This window comes from Miscanthus floridulus, chromosome 14 (assembly GCF_019320115.1).
Source record: "Miscanthus floridulus cultivar M001 chromosome 14, ASM1932011v1, whole genome shotgun sequence".
NCBI classification, from domain to species: Eukaryota; Viridiplantae; Streptophyta; class Magnoliopsida; order Poales; family Poaceae; genus Miscanthus; species Miscanthus floridulus.
The window spans coordinates 69,658,496-69,667,398 of record NC_089593.1 but is presented as its reverse complement, the minus strand read 5'-3'; positions in this window follow the sequence as shown (position 1 = coordinate 69,667,398).

The following is an 8,903-nucleotide window of genomic DNA, read 5'->3' as shown; positions in this document are numbered from 1 at the left end:
AAATTTTCTTGTCCGTCTCTCCCTAACTACACGGACAGTGAAGTCCTCTGTGCCTCGTTCGTATGTCCGGACACATATGATCCGTGGTGAGATATTTCTCTGTTTTTGTCTTCATAAATGAAAGTAGTGGCTGGCAGGAGCAGTGTTCTGTGCAGTGTGTATTAATCATTGTTCGTCTATCTAGTTGTTTAGCACATTTAGATATCGTTTAAACTCTATACAATGATGCGTCGCAGTTGTTTCCATTTAAGTGGTTATTTATTCCATTTAAATGACTATTTCCCTTGTTTAGTATGTCCATTTGTTGAAACAATGGCTAAACGGCCGGTGAATGATTGTTTATTATTTAAAAAACACTAGTCTTAATAAAGAAGAAGATCACAACAATTCAGACAAACAAGAAAAAAATGGCTTTGATGGCACAGGAGAGAGAGAGAGAGAGAGAGAGAGAGAGAGAGAGAGAGAGAGAGAGAGAGAGCGCATCCCAGAGGTTCAATACAATTGCATTTATAGCCGAAAATTTGGCAAAGGGACGCATAAAAACCTAAAGCTTGCTAATGCAGGTACAGTTCTATCTCACGTTTCCTAGGTGTCAGTCGGCCTGAATTATGGCTTCTGTTCAGGCGAAGTTTTGACTAAATGTGAACACAAACTAGTAAACCAATATCAATAGATTGTAGGTGTTGGATGTTAATCTAGTGGCTGCTAGCTGTTGCCAGAAAATAAGTTATATTTCAGGCATCTGAAATATAGCAAATCACATTCTATATATACTTGAATTTCCGAAGCAAGTCAACTTCACAGAGATACCCCCTTCTCTTCTATAAGTTCACTTCTCACTTCCCAGAGTACCAATCAACAAACATGCATAAAAAATTAACTCTGCTCCCAGTCGCCATGCATGCATGGTACTGCACTTGCTCTCGATCAAATATTGACAGGATCGATGAAAGCTAAATTGATGACGTAAATTGATCGATGACGAGACTTGACGATGTAGTGAGGGATCTGGGATGGAAGTTCAGGGGGCTGAAAGCTCATCTTTAACCTCTAGCCTCTCCTTCTTAAAGCAACCATGGTAAAAATTATTGGAGGTGCTCTAGGGTGCTCCGTGAGATTAGCGACAATAGGGGGGCTTGAGCCCCCTCCCCCCTCCGCGCCCCACCGCTAGATCCGTCCCTATGATGACGGATGATGGACAGGTACCCGCAGGAGAAGGCCGCCTGACCGACTGTCACGACCATGAAGCCAAGGACCTTTAGGAGCGCTCCAACGCTTCGCCGCGATCTTAGACCCCACCCTTGCACTTTGAGCCGCCACTATATATATCCAATAGACATTGCTATAACTATGTATATAGACATATTGTATATCTAAGTGCGTAGCAAAAGCTATGTATCTAAAAAAACAAAACGTCTTATTATTTGGAATGGATCGAGGGAGTATTTTATAATGCTAGTGGTGAATAATTTTGTGGTAAATTAAGCTAGACTATCTACATGATAGTATTAGTTTTTTAAAAAACAAAATAGATCCAATTCCTATTATCATCTGTGAAGGTTATAGTATTATAGTTTATATAATAGATAGCCATGTGTTTTTATTTTTAATAGGTTTTTAAAGATTTGTATATTTTTAGCAGTCTCATTAGAATTTTTTTTCAGAAAAAGAAATAGTTTCTATCCCCTGGTTAAACACATTTGGGCGCTGTTGTGACAGAGCTCGTCCATTTTTGCTGTGGCCTGGACGCGGAACTGCTGGAGTTGCTCTACCCGTTGACTTATGGTAAGTTCAGGGGCAGGGGAGCCAAAGTGAGGCCCTTTTTAGATTCCAAAAATTTTTACCCCAAAGTATCACATCAAATCTTGCGGCACATGCATGGAGTACTAAATGTAGACGAAAAACAAAACTAATTGTACAGTTCGGTGAGAAATCGTGAGACGAAACTTTCGAACCTAATTAATCCATAATTAGACACTAACTGTCAAATACAAACGAAAGTGCTACAGTAGCTAAAACGAAAAAATTTTACCAACTAAACGTGCCCTGACTTCAAAAATGTTTCCAGTTCCAAAGTGGCTCGAAATCAGTGCTCATAGTAATTTTCATGCAAGAACAAAGAGTAGTACGTGATCGAGTAGTAGGAACGGTGTTGCTTTCAGCTTTACTCCCGTCTCTCTGTTGCGTGTCGAAGAAGGACGGCAATGGGTCCTGAGGTGACCAGGATTCACGTTTGCGGGTTGCGTGCGTGGTCGTCGCGCGACAGGGAGAGGAGCGCCGTCGAGGCTGCACGACGCGCGCGTGCATGCATGGCGTGCAGTGCATGCCGCTACCGGAATTGCATGCGATCGTTTCCAAGACAGGAAGAGTGTGCTCTGTGTCGGCCGAGAGAAATTCGTGACCCACTCCCCTTTTATTATGTGTCGTTCGTGAATGGTGTGCGCGCGCTCCAATCTACTACAGAGTCGACGCGACTCCACCCGGACCCTCGCAGGAGGCCGCCGCGTCAATGGCCGGTGGGGCCTCTCCGCAACACCCGTGGCCCGTCCACCGCGGCCGTTTAATTAGTGCGGCCTGCGGGAAAAGCCACTTGCACTTGTCTCTTGACAGTTGACTTGTCTTTTAGAGTATTCGTACCTCTCCTTGGGTCCTTCTGCCTCGTACGTCACCTTCTCTTTTTTAATTCAAAAAAATTAAATGAAACAAAAATGAGTACGGGTAAACTTGGCATAGATTCGCGCACCAAAATTCATGAATTCATTTTCACCCCTCCGCCCGCGATGCAAAAAATCGTGCGCTCAAAGTAGGTGGAGATTTTTACTCATCTCACATACATCCAATCCAAGCGCCAGAACGTGGTGAAAAATCTACTCCACCGCAAAACTTCAAACAGCGTGTCGGTTTCCCGACCTCAGTTGTTTTGTAGCCAGTGGAATTTATGGTAGTAGTAAACAACACCGCCTGATGTGGGATCTCACGTGACAGCTACATGCTACAGCTACGCCAAGCGCACCAAGGTAAACTTCCATTTTAACCTCTCTCTTACAGCATGTTTGATACGCGTGACTATAGTTACCGGAAGAAAACACAAAAATCTTGAATAATAAGATGAACGGTAAAAAAAATAGTCTGAATGTCAAAACCGTCACTTATTTTGGGACGGAGAGAGTACACCTCACCTTCAGTTAATAGGTTTTTATTGGATTTGGCTTAAAAAACGGCTTTACCGATAGGGTTGAATCTGTTCTTATAAACCACTTGTTAAAACAACTTCTCTGGTAGACAACCATAAGATGACCAAAATAACCTTCTTCTTTTTTTCTTTTTTCTAACCCACTCGCCACAATTTGATCGCATAGCCCTTCTTCTTCGAACGGCCAACGCCTCCATCCACGCGCCACCCACGCTGCCGCCGTGCGCCACTGGCCCCACCCCGCGCGACCCAGCCTCACAACCGCACGCCCCATCCACCACCAACGCCACCCTGGATATCGAGCCAACTGCAGTTTTTTCGAGCTTTTTTTGGAAATTGGCATAATCTTATTTATCATAGTCTCTTGAATTGTTGAAGACCCAACTTCATGCTGAGCTTAACGAGCCGAGCCGAAGTCGAAAGTCATTCCAAATCAGAGTACTCTTGTACCGAGCCACCGAGCTAGCTCAACGAGTTTTTTGTCCAGCCCTCCACCCGCAACCGCCGCACAGCTGACCCGCCACAGCCCCCCCCCCCCCCCCCCCACACCTGTCGCCGAGCGCCACGCCACGCTCCCCTCCCCTCCACTGTCATCGTGCCTCGTTTGGCCATCCCGCCCACCGGCAACTCCGCCCAACTAGGGACAAAAGAGCCCATGGCCACGCTCATCCCCACAAGTGTCAGAAGAAGCTAGGTCAAGCTGGTTTTTCTAGCTTCACTGGTGGTCCTTCGGCTGCGAGAGCGGGGTTTAGGGGACTTCAAGGTTGAAGCAGTTTTCAAAGTCACCGTTTGGTAGGGAAAGCTAGAAAACATCTTTGTGGAGCTGTCCAGAATTAATTCCTACGAAACGGGGTCTGAGTGCGGCGGGAGTGCTACTTGCATTGCACTTGCCTATTGACAGTTGACTTGTCTAATGTAATCTTTTCTCCCTCCATCAGAGAAAAAAGTACAGAAAAAACGTCGGATGAATTCATGTACTCATTTTTACCCCTTCGCGACGGAAAAATTCGTGCACACGCCAGCGAGAGAGTAGGTGCAAAATCCTACTGATCTCACGTACGTACGTCCACGCGCCAAGCGTGGTGAAAAGAATCAACTGAACTCAACCAATCCACCGCAAAAACTCCAAACAGCGTGTCGGTTTCACGACCTCAGTTCTTTTTGTCGCTGCTGGAATTTTATGCTAATTGCTAAATAAACTGCACCACCTGATGCGCGATCTCGCTTGACAGCTACTCCGTACGCCCACAGAAGCGCGAGATGGCACCATCCTGGTCAATTTAGCTAGCTAGGCCATTTGGCCCCAATTTTACCCTCTCTTACTTAGTCTTGGCTATCACCCTAAGCTTTAACACGCACGTCGCTACGTCACCCCTTATTTTACCTGCTCAAAAGCGGCCACTTTCTTTACAACACCATGATTAATTACCCACTCGCTCACACACACACACAATCCCTAATGAACCACCTTTAATAATAATTTAATTCAGAGTTAAACACACACACACAAGAGCCTTCGAGAGAGCGGGAAGCAAGAACAGCGACAGTCACTCGGTAGGTCACTCGTCACTTGGCTTACCGGACAAAACACGGTAGGCACAGCATCTGGAAACCGGATCGGAGGTGCGCCGGTGCCCGGGCCCTCCTATCCTGTCTCGGCACGTTGGGGCCAGAGGCAAAACTTTGAAGTCTCAGAAAATCGAGGGGACAAACTGGGCTCATTCTTCTGCTGAATATCTCGAAAGCATTTGCTTTCAGCAGAAGAAACATGAAATGCTTTCGACTTTTCACCTATGGCAAGACACCCAAGAATGGACGAATGGACCAACCCCACGCGTGTGACACCCAAGAAAAAAAACAGGGGTGCCCACTTACAGTCATGCGGGCCCGCACCCGTCCTTTCTGCGAGCAGCGCATAGGAGCGTGTGCGGCTACTCGTTTGAGGTGCATGTGGCGTGTAGGGAACAGTGCATGCGCGTGACCACATAGAGAGGATTGGCTCTCTGCTCCGTCCGCTGCTGACTGGACCAGCCTGCCAGCCCCTAGCCGCACGCGCCCAGGGTCGCAAGCCTCCCTATCCGCTGCTGCCTTGCTGTTCTTGCTGTCATGCTTTTTTCTCCCTCTGTGTTGTCTGTGCCCAGCCCAAGCTGCCCCTGCCCCATGCTACCTGCCACGTTGCTGCTTTGGTTGACCAGCTTAGCCAGTTGTAGGGCCGGCTAGGCCGCTTGCCTGTTTGTGAGACGAGCGCGGGCCCACATCTGCATACGCCATTTGCTGCTTTCGAGACGGTTGACTGTTTGCAGCTGAGTGTTGGCCCAAATTTTTCCGCCACTCCATGGCATCGAACTATGTATGTTTCATGTGTTTTAGATGTATGTTGCATGTGTTTCATTTGGATGTTGCATCTGTCGTTTCATTTGGATGTTGCATTGGCTATACACGTATGTTGCAAGTGTATGTTTTAAAATGTTTTATCTGTTTCAGACGTATGTTGCAAGTGTTTTTATCTGTATATTGCATATGTTGTAATGGCTATACACGTATGTTGCAAGTGTATGTTTCAAATGTTTCATCTATTTCAAACGTATGTTGCAAGTGTATTATCTGGATGTTGCATATGTTGCAGCAGATATACACTTATGTTGCAAGTGTATATTTCAAATGTTTCACCTATTTCAGACATATGTCGTAGCAAGTGCTTTATATTGTGAGTGTTTTTATTAGCAGGCGCAGCAGCAGGCGAGGGGCACAGGTGTAGGTGGTCCCCACCTGCATGCACAGGCACGGGCGCGCAACATAGAAGCGAAGCGAAATGCACAGCAACAGGCACGGGCTGGCGTGCATACGTGCAGCAGCATGTGGGGGCAGGCACACAGTTGCAGCTGCATTCAGGACAGGCGAGGCAGGTGCAGCATACGGTCAGACTCAACAAACATGCAGGGTGGGCGCAAGGGCGGGTCAGGCGCAGGCGTCCGGACGTTCGGATGCTAGCCACACCCTTGTTACAAGATCATCATTCTTAAAAGTATTTTAGATGATTGTAATATAGTATTATAACTAATACTACTTTTGTACCATGGACAAGCACGTGATTCAACTAATCGTCGTCAAGTTTACGGAGCCTGACCTTGCGTTTTTAAGGAATTATTAAAATACACCATGCTTATACGATAGAGTGTTTTTTTCTTCTTTCAAACAAAACCACCGATTCCATATTCCCAACCATGACCAAAGAAAAGAGTCCTTAGATCCTTTGTTGTAAGGCCAGTTTCATCTCATTGTTTCTAAGATGTGACACTAATTAACAGAAACCGAGTATGAAACAAGCACTGTCAATGTACAGTTTTATTTCACTGTTCCATAGGCTTGCTAGCTGTAGCATTTAATTTCTGTACTTTGTTGTGATCAAGTATGTCATGGAACTATGTAGCCATTTGATATTATATATATTAGTATTATACTAGAATTGTCACATGGCAAATTAAACTGTAGATGGAAATATTTTAATTATCTTCAATATTCACAGGATATGAAATGGACACATTTCAGAGCTGTTTAACATTGTAAATGAAGCTTTCAAAACGAAAATTTAATTTTTTTTGAAACGAGTAGATGAAGCTTTCACACGTGAACACATTTCAGAGAGCTATTTCCACCACTGCATTATTCACATTTAGAGGGCTATTTTCACACTGCATGATTCGGATTCAGATAGCCGTTATCCAATGGCAGAGTTTACATTCAGTGAGGCAGAATGCAGATAGCAATCATATTCAGTGAGGCAAACTGAGATAGCTAAGGTAACATCGTTTGAACTTATCAACTATGATACCGTGTTTTTCTCTCACAACAAAACAGCATGAGCCGGCTTATCAGCCGCAAAAACCATTAGCTGAACAGCTTACGAAGTTGGTGCTCCTATACTTTGTTGCTCCATCCACGCAAAAAATTACAAGGGAACACACACTACGCGAGTAGACCGAAACGGTGTTTCATGCGTTGCTCCCGTACATCCCCCCGTCTGTCGCATCATGCATGTGTTGGTGTGGCGTGTCTCCACCTCTAATCTCTCGTCAGTCAGGGTCGTCGTGCAATGTAAGGACAAGGAGGACCATGACTATGAAACGAGGTGTCACGACGATGGCACGATATATACATGCCATTAATTATGCGAATGGGTCCTGAGAGGTCACCAGCTAGGATTCACGTACGATTCCTTTGCGTTGCGTTGCGTTGCGTGCGTGGTCGTCGCGCGAGCGCGATAGGAGGATCGGATAGAGGAGCCCGTCGAGGGGCGAAGCTAGACCTCCGTGCAGCCTGGTGCATCATTTTAACACAAATTTTCTCTTGTAATCTGACAAATGTACGAACTTTTTCTCGTTTTCATGTCCAATTTGGATTTTCCCCTAATGTCGTACAAAATAAAAAATTCAGAAAATTTTAGTCAAATTAATAATAATGCTTTAGTGCAAATTGTCTCGTGGTTATTGAAAAAATTGGTAATTTTGTTTAAATTTAGTGAAAATGGTCTCGTATGCAACTCCATCTCGATGCAATAATGACCACCTATTGCATCAGATTTGCAAAATTGATGCAATAGCAGCCACCTATTGCATCAAAATTGCGTTTGATGCAAGACGAAGCGATGCGATAGGGTCAAAAATTAGTAGTGGAAGTCATTCCGACGTTGGAAGTCGGAACTCAACGTCAAATACATTCAAAAGGGGTTAACTCCCTTTCATGAGTACAACAAGATAACTCATGGAATGTGGGCGGATCTTGTGGCTCAGAAGACTTTACCGGAGGCATTGGCCCTCAGTGCCCGTAACAAGGAGCTGGCGAAGAGGAACATGCACCACCATCATCTAGGTCCAGGTGGTTACTGTAGGAAGGAAGCTGAGTTTAGGAAGATACTGGAAGAGGCCGCCGAATCCAGGGTATACAACTTGAAGGGGGTTTCGAAGCGCGCAAAGCACTGGATCCTAGGAAGGAATCTAGAAGCATCAAATGCGCTTAAGTTTGATAACCCGCAGACCAAACAGGCAAAATATGGTGAAGAGAAACTGCAGGGCTCATTCAAGCCTTCCAGAGAGAGGGACGAGCTTAGCCTTGCCTTGGGAAACCCCGAGTACACAGGCTGCGTCAAGGGGATGGGGAAAAGAACGACATCGAAGTATGGATTCGAAGAGGACAGAGACATGTACAAGAAACATGGCAGAGACCAAGAGTCTAATCTGGAGCTCCAAGTGAAGGCTCTAGTTGTGAAGGCGTTGGAGGAGCAAGGACTGTCTATGAAGCCACGGATAGTAATGGCGCCACCGGGACAATTGGCAATAGTTGACTGCCCTCCGGAAGTTCCCAGCTGCCAAGGTTCCACTACAGCCACAATCTCCGTCGATCGCATACGGGAACCAACTAGTTGCACCTTGGTGGTTCTCATCGGTAGGCAAAACACTACGATGGAGGTGGCAATGGGTGTGGCACATCCTCCTGGTGGCTTGCATCACAATAATAGGATCCCGATGGACTACACTAGGGTCGAGGTGCATACCGTGATGCCTGAATTCATAAAGTGGAAGATAGACCACGTAACTCATGAGGGACTGGAGTTACTTGGAGAAGTAATGAATCAGTTCATCCTCTGGCACAAACGGGACATCATATTGACTGCTCGTACGCCGCCTGTGGCACTACAGTTACATTTGGAGGG